Source organism: Equus asinus, chromosome 30, assembly GCF_041296235.1.
Source record: "Equus asinus isolate D_3611 breed Donkey chromosome 30, EquAss-T2T_v2, whole genome shotgun sequence".
NCBI lineage: Eukaryota > Metazoa > Chordata > Mammalia > Perissodactyla > Equidae > Equus > Equus asinus.
Window position 1 is genome coordinate 20,692,806 of NC_091819.1, and position 20,632 is coordinate 20,713,437.

Consider the following 20,632-nt stretch of genomic DNA (forward strand, 5'->3'; position numbering starts at 1 on the left):
ACTCAGCCAGCCGTCCAAGCCAGAACCCCTCTCTGTGCCAACACTATGCTGGGCAGGAGTAGATGCTGGGTAGAAGGATAAACAGACAAATAAACACCATCCCTGCTCACAGGGAACTTCAATGCCACGGGAAAGACAGAGCAACACCCAAAGAAAGGAGTGGCCAGTACTGAGGGGACAGATGATAAGGAGGTCTTCCTGGAGGAGGTGGCATTCCATCTGGAACCTGAAGGATAAGGGACTTGAAGAATGATCAGGATTTTGAAGGAGGGCAGTGAGCAAAGGGCATCTGAGACTAGAGGAGCAGCCTGAGTAACGGCAGGAAGGACGATCACTGATCCAGAATGGCTGGAGGAGGGATGAAGTGATGGGCAAGACGAAAAGACGTGCGGGGGCTGTGAGTGTGGGATTTTCCTCTATGGTTAAGAGTCGCTGTAAGCCAGGCAGGAATTGATGGCAGCCTAAAAAGGGTGTTGGCAGTGGGGCTGCGCAGGTGGGGAGACGAATCCCCAAGCTTCCCTCCTCTGAGTCCAGGAGTGGCTGGAAGGGGTGTGTGGGAAGGGAAGACACAGCCAGGATCCCCCGAGCACTGGCACGCCTGGGGACCCTCTCCCACCCACCCCTGGAGCTGGAACAGTCAAGGACTCAGGTTTTGGTAAACAGGGGAGACTTGCGATTTCATCTGAAAGGAAACAACTTCCTAGAAAAGGAAAAGCTGGGAAACAAAGTTGGGAATTTTCCTGACCCAGTCTGTTTTAGAAAACAGGCCAGGGCTAGCCCTGGTGGCCTAGTGGTTAAGTTTGGCACACTCTGCTGCAGCAGCCGCAGGTTCAGTTCCTGGGTGTGAACATATACCACTCAGCCATGCTGTGGTGGTGGCTCACATACAGAACAGAGGAAGATTGGCACAGATGTTAGCTCAGGGTTAATCTTCCTCAGCAAAAAAAAAAAACAACAAAACAAAAAGAAAACAAGACCAAGGAAGGCAGGAGTTGTATACATCTAAAGTTTGTCATGCAGTCCTTCCCAGAGTACCTCATGTGATTGGGGGGCTTATTAAGTGTACTCTGAGGTTGTTCTTGTTGGGCATGTCACTATGTCACACACTTCCTTGCCCTCAGTCCCTGTTGCCAGGTGGCCATGGATGTACCTGTGTCATCAGTTTTCTCCTCTCCTGGGTCATTTCCTTCAGTATACAAACTTGCGTTAATTTCTCCTCTTCCTAGCCTTTCTTGACCCCATATCCCTGCCCCATTTCTCTCTTTCCTTTTTCAAAAAAATTTCATCAAAGAGGTGTGTATACTCATTGTGTCTAATTCTCCTCTCCCATGCTCTCTTACCTCCCCTCCAGTCAGGTTTTCAAGGTAAACTGTTGGCCAATGACCCTGACGTTGCCAAAACCAAGGGTTGCTTCTCAGTCCTCACCTTACTTGACCTAAAAGTAGCAATTGGACACAGGTCAGTGCTCTTTCTTCCTAGAAACAGAGGGGGAGAGAATTTCGTGAGGGATGTCCTTGAGGGCAAGAGGGGATCAGATCTAGAGCCCGAGGGGAGAGGCTGGCCTTCGCTGGGAGCATGGACAGCCCATCCCTGGTCACAGGAGAGAAGGCAGACGCAGATGTCAGGGGAGATGTGGCAGCAGGACCTTGGGAGGTTCTCCTCTGCTTGCTTTAGTTTTTACTCATGGAAATAGGAATTAAGGACATTAGCTGACAGCGAGAATGGGGTGGAGGTGTTGGAGATGTGAAAGAGAGAAGGTTTGAAACAGTGTCTAAGAGAATGAGAAAACGAAAGGACAGGAGACATAATAGCATGGTTACCAGATGGCATTAAGAGCCCAGTTAAGTTAGTGATCATAAGTTGAATGAGAGACAAATCAGCGTGTAACTTAGTTATCAACTGCTGCTAATAAATTATCCCAAACCCAGTGGCCTAGAACGACAAGTATTTATTATCTTACACTTTCCATGGGTAAGGAGGTCAGAGGTGGTTTAGCTGGGTGGTTCTGGTCTCAGAGTCTTTCTTAAGGTTGCAGTTAAGAGGTCGGCTGGGGCTCCAGTCAACTGAAGGCTTGACTGAGATGAGAGAACTACTTCCAAGATGGCGCACTCCCATGGCTGTTGGCAGGAGGCCAACATGGGGCTCCCCAGAGGCTGCTTGAGTGTCCTCATGACAGGACAGCTGACTTCCTCCAGAGCAAGTGATCCAAAAGATGGAAGAGGAAATTGCAGCACCTTTTATGACCTAGTTTCTGAAGTTGCACAGTCACTTCTGATTTATTCTCTTCATTAGAAGCAAGTCACTAAGTCCAGCCCACCATCAAAAGGAGGGAGTTAGCCTTCACCTCTTAAAGGGAGGAATAGCAAAGAATTTGCGGCCACATTTTAAAACCGCCACAGCTTGACAGTATGCTTCATACCAGCCACGTTCCTCTGTGCAGGTGCAGAGACAGGCATGGAATAGGTAAAAAGTTGGATTAAACAGGGTTATGGATACCTGAGAACAGGAAATCTAAGAACTAGAGCCTTGATGGTGCCTGGCTTTCTGAAATCAGAAGTTGAATTCCATTGAAAGTTGGATACGCATAGCGTCAGCAGCCTCAGCACCAGGACTTGGGGGTCCTCCCACACTGCCCTCCCGTTAACAAGCCCCCGCTCTGGTCAACCATCCAGTTCAGTCCTGCTATCCACTGGCCTCCTTGGACTACTCATCATTTTTGCTCCAGTGCAACTGTGACTTTCCCATGGCCCATCATGGCTTCTCCAGCTTCAACTCTGTCTCTTGACTTGTCAAGTACAACTCCCACCACTAACTAGAAAATAATTGTGTGTTTCTCAGTCCAGTTTCCCAAGAAACAGAATCTAATTGGCCCAGCTCACCTTTTGAGCCAGGCCACACAGGTCCAAGGTCTCTGACCAAACTAAGGGATTAGTTGCCATGGCACGTGACGTCAGAGTCCGCCTATGTCCCTTGGAGACCTTCACCATTTTTATGCACACAGGGGCTTCCGCTGCCCTAGCCCCTCCCTGGGTTTCTCTGTTGGAGGGCTGCACTGCTTTTGGGCTGGCAGAGCCCGCATAGCAAGTAGTCATGGAAGCCAGAAATGCCTCTCTACCTGGGGACATGTGCACTCCAGGGTGCTGGTGACATGCTGGAGCATAAACATGACATATTTTCTTGAACTATCAATTACTCAATGATGTTTTTGTAAGAGGAATGTTTTAAGTTTTGAATAAGAAACATATTTAGGAAGCTGCCAGACTCTATTCCCAAGAAGCACATCTTTGCTCTTCTCCAAGTTTAGAGACTTTCTTCCCACTTTAGGGGGGCAATTTTGAATGCGGAAGAAAAAAACACACACATACAAATATATGAAAGAAAACACAACCAAAAAGGAAAGATAAGCACAAAGGTCAGAATAGTGGTCTTTTACATTTGGAAGAGGGGGAAATGGGGTGGGAGAGGACTACAGATACATGTAAGTTTTAGGTAATGTTTTCATTCTTGGGTGGGGTGGTGGATCCATATAGTAGTTCATTATACTATTCATAATAAATTTTAAAAAGCCATGCATGGACTAATGATGAGAATGTGTCATGAATCAAGGATTATAATTAATCCAATTTTGAACATGGACAGTAAAAAAAAACAAATCCCACAGCAGGCAGTGGGGAAGATGCTTATGGGCTAGGAATCGTGCCCAAGGACCCTCAAATCTGACAACCCTGGTGACACAGCAGAGCTGAGAGTGAAACTGGATGGGAGGAAGGTGTCCACAGCCCCTCAATCATTTCCCCCTGGCAGGCTCTAGGCCGCACTGGGAAACAGCCAAGTTTCTCCTCCCCAGCTGCCCACATCACCAGGACAAAGAGAACATTGAATTTTCACTGGGTTTTTCAAAGGGAAAGCAAAGGAGGAAGAAAATGCTCATAGGTTCTTATTAGACTTCCAATTTCTAACAAACTTCAGAGGGATGCCCCAAGCTGAACCTGCAAGAGCCAGGTGGTAGGTTGGGCTTATAGTAGCAACTTCCCAAAGCTGATTACAAAACATTGATGCAGGTCCTTCCCGCGGTCACCATTTGATCGCGTGTCCTGTCCGGTCTTCCTCTTACATATCCCTTGAGTTCCTTCCCTCCTGTCCATCCCCACAACCACAGCTTCGGTACAATTCTTCATCCTCCTAGCCTGGGTCATGGCAACAGCCCTCCAAATTTCTCAACCCCCTCCAATCTCCAGTCAATTCTCTTACTTAGAGTACTTCAAAGCCCCCCATCTTGCCTTGACGGCGACATCCTGACTCCTTGGCATGGCATGGCGCGTCTCACCACCTGCCTCCTGCCGCAGCCCTGTCACCTTCACAGCCCTACCTGCCCATGCTTCTTCCATGCAGAACTCACTAGGAGAAGCCCCCCAAACCCACCGTGCCTCTTACACCTCCAGCCCCTCTAACGGAAATGACAGTCACCCTGTCTCTCCCTGCTCAGCCATGGCTCCTCTTCCTAGATTAAGTGCAAGTCTCTCCCCTAGAAAGGCTCCCGGGCTGTCCTGTGCATCACATTGAATGGTACTCATCGGTTTGCTTTCTGGTTCCAAATCTCCTCCACTCCTCCTATTAGAGCTGAAACTTCTCGCCTGCAGGGACTGCATTCTCCATCCCTGTGTCTCTATCCCCGCCCTCATCATCTCAACCCCCTTCCGTGTGGCCCACTCCCTGACACCTGACACACAGGAGATGTTCAGTACAAATCTGATTAATAAATAACTAGCTAAACATACAAGTTACATCCAAGCTTTGTGTCTCACTACTTTGGATTGGCAAGAGACAGAGTACAATTAAGCCCAGGGTAGGTATCGTTACAGGAATTTAAGCCCACATGTATCCTGAGGGCTCTTATTTCACGCTTGATTCTCTGAAAAGGTTTGCAAGTATGACTTAAACCAAGACAACAGAGAAGGCCTTAGAAAAGGGCTAGGAGTATCTAGAGAAAATAGTCATTTAGAGGCAACCAATAAGAGCCTGAGACCAAAAGTCAGGAGACCTGGATTCTGGCCTCGGCTCTGTCCCTTCCTCATCGTCACCTGGAGAAGTCATTTTCTTCCGCATCTTCCTTTTCTCTTCTGACACAGAGGACAGGGGAGCCCAGAACACAGCCCTGCTGGGCGCTCATCCAAGCTGCACTTGCCTGGAGGCAATGGGCTCCCGAGCACGAACACAACCATCAGCCCCGAGCTAGGAGAAGCACCCCCAGGGGAAGGGGAAGCCCTCCTTCCGCTTACTGCGCATGCGCGCACAGGCATCAAACCCCCCTCCCCCACCCCCCCCCCCCCCCCCCCCCCCCCCCGGCTGACCCTTCACTTACGGCGTCCTCTGTTTCAGCAACAACCCTGAGCAATAGCAACTATCGTCAACCACGTTTCCCCAGATAAGCTTCATCACACCGTTCATGAGGAGCAGAAGCAGGATTTGAACCCAGGTTTGTCTTACCTAAAAGCCCGTGCTTTTTTCCAAGACACTGTGTTGACACTGTTGAAAGAGACAAATGATCACTTGCAAACGTGTAGAATGCACCCAGGGAGCTGAACTGGGGGAGGCTGCTTTCTTGTCACAGAGTTCCCGCAAGGGCTGCTGGGGTCCTGCCGCTGGTCTAAGGTGAGACGCTTTTCTTTCAGCGCCCGTGACAAGGGCCAGGAGCACAAGAGAGAACCTCTGCTCGTCCCGGCAGACATGACCTGGTGTGGCCTCTCAGATCAGCTGGGACTCGAGCTAGCTGAAATGAGGGCTGCAAGCAGCCAGGGTCCGTGGTAAGGGATTTTCAAAGGGATCGAGGCCAAGGTGTTCTGGCTCCAGCAGCCGGTGGTCTCTGCTGCCCCCTAGATCTTTGTGTCATCCCAGCAGGCCTGTGGACTCCTTAGAACCAAGGGCTTGGTATAACCTTGTCTGTGTTGTAACGCTTTCCCTCTTTATAGCTGGTTTTATTGAAAAAACCTATAAAGAATATTTTAAACATATTTTTACATGACTGGGGCATTCTGAAAATTGATAAAAGGAAAGAATCATGCATTTATCCTGCCTTTCCTGTGTGGACCATATTTCAAGGTAAATAGTTGAGAAGGCAGTGCTTTTCTGTACCGAAGGATTGCAGCTGATAAGAGAACGAGTGATAGAATGAAAAGTGTCACCATTTTGCAGCCTTAGCCAAATAATGAGTCTCAGCAGCCGTCACCAATGGATGCTAGAACTGTGAGATGAAAAGTGACGGGGAACGTTATAATGGACGGATCAGGCTGACAGCACCGAAACGTACTTATCAACTTGTGCATCACTAAAATGGGACACTCTTGCCTTCTCATTTGATATAATAGGATGCACAACACAGGTCCATCTGTGAAGAATTCTGTGTTCTCCCAAAAAGTGAACTTGAATCTAATCAAACCTCTAAATCTAATTGCCATTTTAGAGAAAATAAATGGTTAAGCAGGGATTCTCAATAACTGCACTATTGATCTTTTTTTTTTTTATAGAGATTTTATTTTTTTCCTTTTTCTCCCCAAAGCCCCCCGGTACATAGTTGTATATTCTTGGTTGTGGGTCCTAGTTGTGGCATGTGGGACGCTGCCTCAGCGTGGTTTGATGAGCAGTGCCATGTCCGTGCCCAGGATTCGAACCAACAAAACACTGGGCCGCCTGCAGCGGAGCGCACGAACTTAACCACTCGGCCACGGGGCCAGCCCCTGCACTATTGATCTTTGAACCAGATAATTCCTTGTCGAGGGGAGCTGTTCTGTGCATTATAGGCTGTGTAACAGCATCCCTGGCCTCCACTTACTAGATGGCAGTAGCACGCCTGCGGTCATCACAACCGAAAATGTCCAGGTGTTGCCACATGTTCTCTGGGTGGCAAAACACCCCCAGTTAAGTGTCACTGGGTTAGAGACACATGTTAAATGACACCATAAGCATACAGTCAACCAGCTCCCGAATGTGGGAAATTCTGCAGGACAAATGATACACTTTCTTCCACAAATAAATGTCATGGTAGAAAACGGGGTGAAGGCAAGTCTGTTATAGATCTAAAGGTAGTTAAGAAACCCAGCATTCAAATGCAATTCAGGAGACTTCTTTGGGTTCCAATTCGAAGAAACTGTAAAAAAACATTTTGGAGACAACTGAGGAAAACCGAGCCTAAGACAGGTACTACGTGATGTTAAGATAATATTGTTAATTTTGTTGGGTATGATAAGATATTGTAGTTATTATACATATTGTTTTAAATACTTACCTGATAAACACTCATACTAAAGTATTTTCAGTTACAATGATATTTTTCTGCCTTTTGATTTAAAATAGTCAAGCCAAAAAAAGAAAATGGAGAGGTGAGTAAATAAGACAAGAATTTGAGAAAGTTGATCAATGTTGAAGCTGCGTGATGAGTACAAGGGAGTTCCTTCTGCTCCTCTCTTTACTTTTGTGTATGTTTTACATTTTCCAAACAAAAGGGCAAAAATAAAATTTTAAAGGATAAATAAAAAGAGTGGGGAAAAGGTCTTTTGCTTCTAGTAATGGTAGGTTAGGTAATTCAAAACAACCCTCCCTCTAAGGACAAAAAATTGCTGGATGAAACTGTTTAAATTTCAAAAGCATCAAAAGTTTAAAAAAAGGGGCTGGCCTGGTGGCGCAGTGGTTAGGTTCACACGTTCCGCTTCGGCGGCCCAGGGTTCGCCCGTTTGGATCCCGGGTGTCGACATGGCACCGCTTGGCAAGCCGTGCTGTGGCAGGCGTCCCACATATAGGGTAGAGGAGGATGGGCATGGATGTTAGCTCAGGGCCAGTCTTCCTCAGAAAAAAAAGAGAGGAGGATTGGCAGTGGATGTTAGCTCAGGGCAAATCTTCCTCAAAAAAAAAAAAAGTTAAAAACATGGTGCAGGGCTGGCCCTGTGGTCAAGTGGTTAAGTTTGTGCGCTCTGCTTCGGCAGCCCAGGGTTTCCCCGGTTTGGATCCTGGGCGCGGACATGGCATCACTCGTCAGGCCATGCTGAGGCAGTGTCCCACATAGCACAACCAAAAGGACCTACAACTAGAATATACAGCTATGTGCTGGTGGGCTTTGGGGAGAAGAAGAAAAAAAAAAGATTGGCAACAGGTGTTCGCTCAGATGTCAATCCTTAAAAAAAAAATGGTGCAGAACCAACTGGCTCAAAATCTAGGAAGGCAAGAACCCAGAGAGATAAGTCATGCATGCCAAGCCACTCTGCCCTGAGCATGTTTGTTGGTTTGTTTTTGCTGCTCCTAAAAGAACAACTGAGAAATAATTTTGAATCTAAACAATAGCTCTGTGGGAAGAAGGGCTCAGCAGCCGTGGCCAGGACCTCTGAAGGTGAGCAGTCCAACACCCTCCCACGCTTTAAATTGGACTCGGAAAGTGTACCCAGAAGTAGACTAGGAGCGGAACTGCAGCCTGGATCTGAGTGACCTGTCCAGGGGACCTCAAGCCTTGCAAGTCTGAGGTGGCCTCGACCAGACCCGGGAGCTGAAACGAGTGGAAGTCCTCCCCAGGGGAAGGTGGTATCATTCTAGTTCTCTTAATAGTCCTATAAATATTTTTTCAAGAGCAATATTTATCAAGAGCCATAAGTAAAAATAGAAAATAGACACACATGGGGCTGACCCGGTGGCGCAGTGGTTAAGTTCGCACGTTCCGCTTCTTGGCAGCCTGGGGCTCGCCAGTTCGGATCCTGGGTGCAGACATGGCACCACTTGGCAAAAACCATGCTGTGGTAGGTGTCCAATATATAAAGTAGAGGAAGATGGGCACAGATGTTAGCTCAGGGCCAGTCTTCCTCAGCAAAAAAGAGGAGGATTGGCAGTAGTTAGCTCAGGGCTAATCTTCCTCAAAAAAAGAAACAAAAAAAAAGAAAGAAAATAGACACACAAAGACTTAAGCTTTGGGAATTTTCGTACACTGAGCATAAAATACCTAAACTGTTATAGTTAAACCAATAAAATACACACTTTAAAACATATCATTAACAGAAAACTACAAAAAGTTACATGATGGATTTGAAAAGGAGTCAGAAAGAACTTCTAAAATGGAAAAACTCAATAACCCAAATTGAGAACTCACTGGCTAGGTCTGACAGTGGACTGGATACAACAGAAGAGAAAATTTGTGAACTGGAAGATAGATCAGAAGATCAAAGCACAGAGAGATTAAAAGGTGTAAAATAGAAAAAGATAGGGTAAGAGACATAAAGAGTACGAGAAGTCCTAATAACATATCATTGATTTCCCAAAAGCAGAGGAGAGAGAAGGGGGTAGAGAATATTTGAAGAGACAATGGCTGAGAATTGTCCAGAACTGATAAAAATCATCAAACCACAGATTCAAGAAGCCTAAGAAAGCCCAACCAAGATAAATAAAAAGAAATCAACATCTAGACACATCATGAAAAACTTTAAAAACCAGAGAAAATATAAAAATCTTTAAAATATTCAGAGAAAAAAGATTATTGCCTTCAACAAAATAATAGATTGACAATTGATCTTCTCAGCAGCGACAATGGTAGTCAGAATTCAGTGGAATGAAATACTCCATGTGCTGAAAGAAAATCAGGGCCGACCTATGATTCTACGCCCAGTGTGTCTTTATGGCACAGCTGGCTAGCACGTTTGACTGTTAACTGAAATTCTATGCCCAGCAAACATACCCTTCAAGAATTAAGCTAAAATAAAGATACTTTCAGATTTTTTTAAACAACTGGATTTTCTTTCAGACAAACAAAAACTGAGTATACTCCAAGCAGAAAAGTGATTCCTGATAAAAGGAATCTGAGATGCAAGAAGGAATAAAGAGCAAAGAAAGTGGTAATTATGTATATATATATATCCAAATGAAAATTGCATCAAATAATAATAATAATGTTTTATGGCATTATAAATATAGAGAAAATGAAAATATGTGATTACCAGAACACATAAGAGGAGACAAAACAAATTTAAGTGTTCTAAGGGCTTTGCATTGTCCAGAAAATGGTGAAAGTACTAATTTATATTAGACTTTAATAAGACAAAGATATGTGTTGTACTATCTAGGGTAACCACTAAAAGAATAGTAAATGAATGCATAACTAACCAACCTAATGGTGAAATGGAATAATAAAAAGTTAATTCTTCCGGGGCCAGCCCTGTGGCCGAGTGGTTAAGTTCACACACACCCCTGTCAGCGCCCTGGGGTTTCACCGGTTTGGATCCCGGACCTGGACATGGCACTACTCATCAAGCCACGCTGAGGCAGCATCCCACCTAGCACAACCAGAGGCACTCACAACTAGAATATACAGCTATGTGCTGGGGGGCTTTGGGGAGAAGAAGAAGAAGAAAGAAGAAAGAAGATTGGCAACAGATGTTAGCTCAGCGCTAATCTTCCTCAAAAAAAAAAGACAGCAAAGGATGTGGGCCAACCTGGGAAGGCTGTGTCCTTGGGTGAGATGGCTCTCTGCAACTGGGACAGACCCTAAAGGAGCTGAGAGCTGGAAACCTTCTGCTAATCACACTCCCTGCAGTTGGGGCAGCTAACATCCAATGACCAGTAGAGGAAAGGGTATAAAGGCATGTTGGCCCCACTTAGCATCTCTTATGGGCCACGGACGGTCCAGAGCTTCCCATGGGATTGGCTAAAATTTTGTCACAACTGCATGGCATTTTGACTTCTCCCTTTGACCAAGACTACTTCCTCTCCCATCCACAGATGTTGATCCCTAATAAATATTCTGCATGCCAAATCCCATCTCAGCATCTACACCTGGAGAACTCAACTAGCAACAGGGTAGGCAGGCCAGCTGCATGGACGGGCAACCTGTGCAGCCCTGGTCTCAGAAGGGCCCCACGCTTCGTTAATGTTCTGCTGTCACCGTCTTGAAAGTATAAATTTTGATGGCCTAATAAATGAATTTGCAAAAAAGTAAGCCAGAAAACTCTTATGATCAATCAAGATATCAGATTAATAGAGTATTATTATTCATTGTATTATATAAAATTATGACACCAAAACTAGTTTATTTTTGCAATTTGTAAGTTTATACTCTTCCTCAGCTATCACTATTACCCCTATTACATTTTACAAGAAAAAGTATTTAAAAAAAAAAAAAGCTTTATATTTTGATGGCTCTTTTTCCTGGGTTTTGAAAAATGTGGGCACATGCTCATTTTGCACTGAGCCCTGCAAATTATGCAGCTGGCCCTGAAGGTAGAAGCATGCTCCACTAACTTGGTTGCCCCCTAGGAGCCTCGAAGAGAGGGGTGACACTTTAGGCTATTATCTGTTATTTGCACCTTAACATGAATTAATTTCAGATCGTTTTATGAAAGAAGATCTTAAAATGTGTGAGATGAGATCCTAGGGGCCCTGTACGCATGGAAAATAGAGAGAATACCATTAAGATGGGAAAAGGTGATGAAATGGGGACCAAGAACCTAAAGATAAACTCCAAATTTTTGCAGAGTTACGTATGTTAAGAGCTTGTTCCTGATGCTAATGTGAAAAAAACACACAGCCAAACTATTAAAAACTAAAAATTAAGATGTCATTTATACGAGTCATAAAAAACTCCCTTGCCACCAGAAGTACACTAATACCACGTATAAAACTGAGCCATCAGGAGCGTCATTCAACCTCTTGTTTAAAACTGGCTTTGAATGGCCCAGCTCTGGAGAATTGGAACCGCGTCTTATTATCTGGGGTCCTCTGGAGGGATATCAGTTTCACAGAGTCCTACACAGAGAAAAATATCTGGAGTTAATTAAAATGTGCCAATACTGTCATTTTCCATGTGGGGTGGAAAGAACTAATGTGTAGTTAGGATATCAGCAAAAGGCTAGTAAAAATATAAATCACTGGTAAATTGAATGCACAGCTCCCGGGAGGTGATGGAACCCCAACTTTTTTTTGCCTTTTGTTACATATATATTTGATATTTCTATTTACGTGGCCACTTTGTGCAAACATGAGGACCTGTTTTCATGTAGAAGGAACTTCCACAGTTAGCAACACTCTAGCTGAGGGTAGTGGAATAAACTGGGCCAGTCCTATTCTAAACAGATTTCAGACACAGAAAGAATCTATTGGACAGGGGAAAAAGAACAAATCCAAGAGACTTTGCCCATGGCGTTTTGACCCTACATCCTCTCTAAAGACCAAAAGAACTGGAAACGAATATTGAAACTGGTTAGTAGTTTTGATTTTCACAGTAGTATGAGTTAGCAATTTGAAACTACTGTCTGTGTATTCCTAGATTAAGTAAATGAAGAAATCTATTAAGAATGATTGAAGCCTGTTTCTCATTGTTGGAAAAGGGAATTACAAATATGGAAGAGGGAACTTTAAAATAAATCACATGGTGTTCACTTGGAATTGAAGATCAATATGAACTCGTGTGGTAAAGTTAATTTTTTTGTATGTTAAAACTTTATTTCATGTATATACTTTTATAAATATAAAGTGATCATGAGTTTATATACCTAATTTTTTTAATGATTTATTTACTTAAGAGAGAACCAGCTGGATGGTAAAGTTAGTTCGAAGAGAATTTGAGACATTCAGCATTATGGCACAGAATAAAAAATGGTAAAGTAGGATTTCTGGGTTATATACAAAACTCGTTAATGTCTTTCAGGGCAAGAAGACTGTAACCTTTGGGATTTGGGGCTTTTGTTTCTGATTTCTTGGTTTCTATTTTTTAGTTTTTGTTGTTTTATTTTTGTCCCAAAAGAAATGAGTTGCATCTGTTCCAGACAAAACTCTACGTGCAAGTTGTAACCTTACAGAGTCTGAGCCTTATTCAATAGTGAATGAAGAAAGCATACACAGGTACGGTCCCCTGAAGAAAAAGAAAATCCTTGGGTGAGCCTGTTAGCTGGAAACTGGACAGAGTGTCCCCTGCAGAAAGAGAACAGAGATCTGTCTGCACGAGGACCTGGAAGCCTTGCTAATTCAGTAGCAATAAGCACCCAGATCTTGGTTTCTAAATACCATTCTCCACTACAAGGAACGCAGGCTCCTTGAAGAAATGGTTAATTCCAGAGCTGGGGCAGAAAACGCATAAGAGGAATCTGGAATATATTTATGTGCCAGAAAGTAAGGGAGAGCTTAAAAAATGACGGGAATATGTCAAAAGGACACAGAAGCTGGACTGAAGGGACTTCCACTGGCCAAATCTGGGGCAATTTGAGCATCAAGATAAATAATGGTAGTAATGGATTATGACCCATTGAGTAAAATATAAGTAGCTGGAGAAGTGAAAGCTCTTCCTGCCAGTAGAATGCCAGCCAATAAAGGTAAAAGAAATAATAAAACAAGAAAAACACTGTTTTGTAATACTCAGTAATGGTTGTTTCAAGCAAGCATTATCAATGAATGCTAAAACTAGTGGGTGAACGTTTGATGAGGAACAGGATATTTATACAGTTTCAAAGTATTTCTCGACAAATGGCTGATTAGTTACGGAGGGAAAAATAGTAGCTTTACAAAGGAGAAACTGGCAGATACCACCTTCACGAAGTGATCAAAATTAACATCACCATTAATGCGGCAATTCAATATCATGTGCCTCCTGATGCAATGTCCTGAGAAAGACACAACATCATTGCTATGATATTATTGCCAAAAACGCGTAACCTGAATCTGGTCACGAAGAAACATCAGACAAACCCAAATTGAAGAACACTGTACAAAGTATCTAGCCGATATTCTTCAAAACTGTCAAGGTCAAAAAAAAATGTCAAGGTCATGGAAGACAAAATAAGACTGAGGAAGTGTTCTAGAGTAAAGAAGACTAGAAAGACATAACAACTAAATGTACTTCATGCTCCTGGAGTGGATCATTTACCTGGCAAAAAAGTTATAAAAGACATTATTGGGATAATTGATAAAATTTGAATATAAACTATGGATTAGATAATAGCAATATGTCAATGTTAAATCTTCTGTCTTTGATGCACCTTGAAGTCTTTAGGGGTAAATAGGTGCAATGTCTGTAACTGAGTCTCAAATGGTTCATTAAAAAAAAATACTATACACACACATACGCATATATGCATATATGGATGGACGGATGGATAGATAGATAGACAGATAGGTAGATAGATAGGCAGACAGAAAGATAGACAGATAGATGGAGATAGATGATAGAAGATATAGATGGATGGATTAGATAGATGATAAATAAATGATGGAAGATAGATAGATACATATATATATAGATATGTGGATGGATGGATAGATAGATGGGTAGATAGGTAGATAGACGTATATATCATATGCATACAAGAGAAATGAAAGAGTCTGGTGCTTGCAAGATGATGAGGTTTGGAAACCACTGCTCAAGACACAGGACAATGTGGTTTGCTGACAGAACAGAGAGAACTCAAACCTTCTGGCCTCCAATGCCACCACTGCAAGGAAAGGTCAGTGACCAAGTCCAGAGACCACGCCTTACTTGCTCTCTGATCTGCTACTGACTTTTTCTCCTTGAAAACATCTCTTCCCTCTGCTCCCATTGGCATGACTCTTCTAGTTTTCCTTCTGCCTGTTTGGTTGCCTGCTCTCCATCTCTTTACCAGCTCCTCTTTCTCTGCCTATTCCTTCAGTGTGAGTGATATTCAAGGTCCTGGTCTTGTCATCCTTCACAATCTCCCGCATCAAGTCCATCTACACTCATGGGTTCCGTGACCACCTCATGCTAATGATTCTCAGATCCTCATCTCCTCCTCAAGTCTATCCACATCTCCAAGCGTCCACTGGAAATCTGCACCTGGATATCCCAGAGGCATCTCAAACTCGACATGTCCCAACCTGCACTTACCGTCTTCCTACTTCCCTCTGCCATACTCCCACTGCAATCTTCCCTATCTGGGAAAATAGCCTGTTTCTCAAGACAGAACCCTGAGTTCATCTTGCACTGAGCACATCCGGTCAATTACTGAGTCCCATCTTTTCTGCCCCCTAAATCTCTCTCAAATCTGTCCATTATGTCACTATAGTCGCCCCCTTGCCAGTCCACTCACCCCAATCTCTCCTTGGATCATTGCAACAGTCTCCTAACTGTCCTCGCTCACCCTCCAACCCGACTGCCACACTGAAGCTAAAAGCCTTGGCTAAAGCCCTTTGTCTTAGTCCCAACTCCCCGAGATAGCTCAGGAAGCCCTGTGTTGTGGCTCCTGCTCTCCTTTCTGTCTCCTCTCCCACCACCTCTCCCGTCTTGCATTCTACATGCCAGCCACTCAAAACTTCTCTCAGTTCCCCCAACCCAAACTAGTCCATCAGTTTGGAACCCTCTCCCTTCCCGTCATTTCTCAATCCACCTGCCTCTCCCACCTCTCCTTACATGAGTTGAACTCAGCTCTCAGGCCTCAGCATGGTTATGACTTTCTCAGTGAAACCTTCCAAGACTCCTCAAGTCTGGGTGGGGATCCCCAGTAATGCATTTCCTACCATAGTGCTTATCACAGTGAATTGTAATTGCCTGCTTACTTGTCTGCATCCTCTTTGAGGACAGTACTGTGTCTTGTTCATGGTTGAAGCCTCAGTGCCCAGCATTATACCTGGAATATTATACCTGGTCACAAATAATGATAGATAGATACATGGATGGATGAACGAATGGAGGGATGGATGGGCCAATTGATTTATGTTAGATAGATAGATGATAAGTGATAGATGATTGATAGATAGATGATAGAAGATAGATAGGTGGGTGGGTGGGTGGATGGATGGATGGATAGGTAGATAGATAGATAAGATAGGTAGATACAGATAAGGTAGATAGATAGATAAGATAGGTAGATACAGATAAGATAGGTAGATAGGTGGGTGGGTGGGTGGGTGGATGGATGGATGGATGGATAGGTAGGTAGGTAGAGAGAGAGAGAGAGAGAGATGGATAGATGATAGATGATAGAAAATAGATGATAGAAGATAGGTAGATGATAGAAGACAGATGATGATGATAGAGATAGACAATAATGATGATAGATAGATATGGATGGATTATAGATGATAGACCATAGAAAATAGATAGATGATAGATAGACAGAAAGATAGATAGATGACAGAGATAGATACAGATAGAGGATAGCTAGATAAGAAGAGAGAGGGTAGATAAATGGACAGCGGGCTTTGGAATCTGGAGTCGTGACTGCCTGAGATACACAGCAATACACTTTGCCAATTTTTGATGTTTATGCTGAAAAATATTAAAAGCCTTTTGAGGTACAGATTTCCTTTTCCACAATTAAATTGGGGTTTTTCTTGCTTTGATATAACAGTACTACATGTTGCCACATGGTGGAGCCAACGCAACACCAAAGAGTCCTTTGGAGGCGCCATTTGGCCACCATCCTCCGAACGGGTGTGATGTCACCCCGCATTGTTCACAGTGGAGAGCCTTATTTTGGCGTAAAGACATTACTGCGCCTTATAGTTGTTCTTCAGGAAATCTTGGTGATTTTTAAAACTCTCCGAGATTCAGAGAAATCATCCCAGCTCCGCAAAAGGATTGAGAGAGTTACTTTCTCTCCAGTGAGAGCCTGTCAGCCTGTTGGCACAGACTTGTTTCATTGTGGGCGGGGGCAGAGAGTCTGCAGTCCTGGTCAGAGTTCTGTTGCCAAGAAGGAGCCTTCAAGATGGCACCTGCGATGGGGCTCAGAGGCCCTCTCCACCGAGATGCCTCCCCCTCCCCTGCCCAGCCTGATCATAACACTCACCTCCCTAGTCTTCCAATGACTCTCTTGTTGCCCTCCCAAGCCCTACAGGATCCAGCCCCTCCCGACCTCCAGGGCTCCCTCGTGTCCTCCTCTACCCTCCCCACCACATTGCCACCACCCCACCCACCCCTATGCACAAGTCCTCAAGAGTCCAAGAGAGTTCCCTGGGTTTCCAGGGTTTCCAGCACTTCGCTGGACGTTGGAAGTTGGCTTCAAAATGCCCCCAGGGGTGGAAATGGGGTGCAGAGGCTGGGCTGTGTATTGACGGCCAGTCTGGTCCCAAGCAGACCCCCTGAAGATTTCCTGGGCTCCCCACTTCTCACATGAGCACCAGCACCCACACCTGAGAGACTGTGGCCCAGTCCAGCCACAGGGAGTGAGGGGACGGGAGAGACAGCAGGAAATGCTTTCAGGACCTTTGTTCAAGAACATTCTGACCTTTCTCCTAGAGTACACTTCACAAGTGCTCCACCCTGGGGAGGGACTTGCTGGTTCCTTGTAAATAGGGATGGTGCACCCCACCCCACTCTAAACACCGATGTCTCAAACAATCCTGGTAGATTTAAATCCGGGCTCCTCAAAACTCTCCACTCAGGCACCCCTTTAGCAGGACCCAGGGCCCCAAGCAGCATTCCCCCCGTCCTCCCCCCCCCCCCCCGTATGTCAATGACACAAACACTGATGCTATCTTGCCTTGCCTTGGGAAAGCTTTATGCCTATGTTCCTTCATTCAATAACCCTTTATCAAGGACCCACCAGGTGTCAGGAGCTATGCCAGGATCGCAAGATGAATAAGAAAGACATCATCGTCCGTTTCAGGAACCTACAGGCCAACAGGGAATCAGACAAGTAAATATCGCAGCACCTGGTGATAAACGCCCTAACAGAAGTCATGTAAAAAGTGCCAAGGTCACAGCTCTAATTATTCATGTTTGCACTTTCCGATTTACATTCAAAGCCGCATCACAGAATTTACGTTAGAGAGCACTTCGGTCTTGACATGACTTGCATTTCTGATCAGTCCCTAGACAACTTGGGTGGAAAGAAACTCCTCCAAGACACTCCCTGCTAAGTATGAGTCAGGGAGCCGAGGCCTCCCCAGCATAACCCAGTCAGAGGCAGAGCGTCCAGGCAGAGGCTGGGCCTGGCCTGGGGAGGGGGCAGCGGGCTGGGACCCCGCCCTGTGAGCCTGAGGCCCCGCTCGGGCTCCAGCGCTCCCTCTGGCTGCTGGCTCTCCAGCTGTCCCAGCCCCTCCCTGGCCTTGGCTGGCTTCTCACCTGCACGGGTTACACGAGAGGAGATGGTGCCGCCCTCCCGTTCCACCTCCAAGCCTGCTGCTTTCATGATTCTCATTCTTGCCCTTAGGAGCTGAAGGATCTCCACGAGCTGAGTCAGACCGTGGCCGCATCGCTCAGACGTGACTCAGACCCAGACTCTGAGGCCCCTTTTGTAATTTTCCCTTATTTGGCCCGGGGTAGGTCTCCGTGCTCTCTCTCAGGAGCTGCTGGGCAGAGCTTCTCTCTGGACCAAGGAAGAGCCCGGGGGCCTGACTGTCAGACGGTGACAGCCTGGGATGGGCTCCACAGCTGACCGGCTCATCCTCAGAAGGGGCTGATGCAAAGGAATGACTTTCCAGACTTTAAATCCTATGGAGATTTCAATCCTAAATCCTAGGGAGAATGACTTGGGCACCATTAAGCTTCCACTAGCTGTGCCTGGACACCCAAATTAATATTCTAAAAAATAAATATCTCCTGGAAAAGTCCTATATTATATCGCCTATAAACGATTCATAGAAAGTTTCCTCCATGTATATATACATATATATAAAGGAGAGAAAAAACAAACAAATGACCCACCTCCCAGAGGAGGAAGCCTCAGACAGTGCAGCATCCTGCTTATTCCACCCCAAGTGCCAGCTGCATTTACAAGCGGCCCCAGGAGTGGAAGTTGGAAGTAGAGGGGATGTTGAACCAGGCGGGTTTTGAGGCAGAAAAGGCCCGGTCCACCCAAATGTCCAGGCAGAGAAAGAGGAGCTGCTGAAGGAGACTGAGAAAGAACAGCCAGAGAGCTGGGAGGAAAGCCAGGGGAGGGAGCTGTCTGCAGGAGCAGAGGGAAGAAAGCTTTTTCAGGAAGGAGGGGAAGGGCATCAGTGCTGGAGGCGGCCACAGGATGGAGGAGGTGGGACCTGAGAAGCTCTCCCTGCATTTGGGGTCAGGGAAGCCATCAGTGACTGTGGCCGTTGTTTGGCCATTTCGGTCTGCAGGGCGCTGGTGAACAGGGTCAGAATGTTCATTTTCTCCTTCATTTGCTCTGCAAACCACATCGCCCCACGTCTAGGGCAGAGGTTCCCAAATGCAGCCTTGCCTTCAAATTCTGACTCCACTACTCACTAGCCAGATGACCCTGGCTGAGTCATTGAAATTCTTGGTGACTCAGTTTCCTCATATGTAAATGTAGAAAAAATAGCAAGATCCTTCTCATCAGATTATTGTGAGGATCTATCCAAAGAAAATGAAAACGCTGACTCAAAACGATATCTGTACCCCCATGTTCATTGCAGCATTATGTACAATGGCCAAGACATGGAAACAACCTAAGTGTCCAAACTTCCAGTTGTAAAATAAATAAGTTGGGGCCAGCGCAGTGGCATAGTGGTTAAGTTCACCCACTCCGCTTTGGCGGCCAGGAGTCCACAGGTTCAGATCCCAGGCGCAGATCTAGCACTGCTTGTCAAGCCATGCTGTGGTGGCGTCCCACATAAAATAGAGGAAGATGGGCACAGACATTAGCTCAGGGCCAGTCTTCCTCAGCAAAAAGAGGAAGATTGGCACAGATGTTAGCTCAGGGCTAATCTTCCTCAAAATAAATAAATAAGTCATGGAGACATAATGTACAGCCTGGTGACTATAGTTAATAACACTGTATTGCATATTCAAAAGTTGCGAAGGGAGTAGATCTTAAGAGTTCTCATTGGGGCTGGCCCGATGGTGCGGCAGTTAAGTGCACACATTCTGCTTCAGCAGCCCGCGGTTCGCTGGTTCGGATCCTGGGTGCAGACATGGCACTGCTTGGCAAGCCATGCTGTGGCAGGCATCCCACATATAAAGTGGAGGAAGATGGTCATGGACATTAGCTCAGGGCCAGTCTTCCTCAGCAAAAAGAGGAGGGTTGGTGGCAGATGTTAGCTCAGGGCTAATCTGCCTCAAAAAACAAAAGTTCTCATCACAAGAAAATAAACTTCTGTAACTATGTAAGGTGACAGATGTTAACTGGACTTAGTGTGGTGATCATTTTGCAATATAAGCAAATATTGAATTGTTATATTGTATAACTGAAACTAATATAATGTTGTATATCAATTATACCTCAATTAAAAAAACGAATAAATACACGCAGAACATTCAAGATGAGGCCACGCTCTTCCCAGGCTGTTCCAGTCAATGACAACACAGCAGAGACAGTGGGCTGGCCATTTCTGTCCAGCGCAGACCTCTCACGGGCCAGCTGTGCTCAGAGGTCTCCACGTGGTTGGCTGAGATTTCTCAGGGCGGCACCGCAGCCTAAGGACCCTCCTACCCCACCACCTTTCCTTCTCTCTCTCTGCTTTCACAGGTGTCAGACCTTGGACGGTGGTCTGAGGGCTCCCCCGCCTCCTCTGCTCCCTCTCCCCTTATCTTTCACAGGTATCACCCCCCATAAGTCTCTCGCACATCTAACGTCGTGTTGGCATTTGCTTCCTGGAGGACCCAAACTGACAGACTAGGTTAAACAGAATTCTTTGCTACAGGACTTGTCAGAACCTTTAATCTAATCATATACATTATGACTCATTAAGGGGGGAACATACTAGGAAGCATTTCCCAAATTTATTT

The 20,632-nt window shown here is 45.3% G+C and overlaps 1 long non-coding RNA gene across 1 annotated transcript; it reads right to left on the minus strand.

The window, feature by feature from the left end:
- Positions 1 to 11,108: 11,108 nt before the first annotated feature.
- On the minus strand, positions 11,109 to 18,606 carry LOC123282211 (uncharacterized). The gene is made up of 3 exons (XR_006522224.2): positions 18,035 to 18,606; positions 17,514 to 17,580; positions 11,109 to 11,769 (listed from the first exon to the last, which is right to left on the minus strand). It is a non-coding gene; the product is annotated as an uncharacterized lncRNA (long non-coding RNA).
- Between the last annotated feature and the right edge of the window lie 2,026 nt (positions 18,607 to 20,632).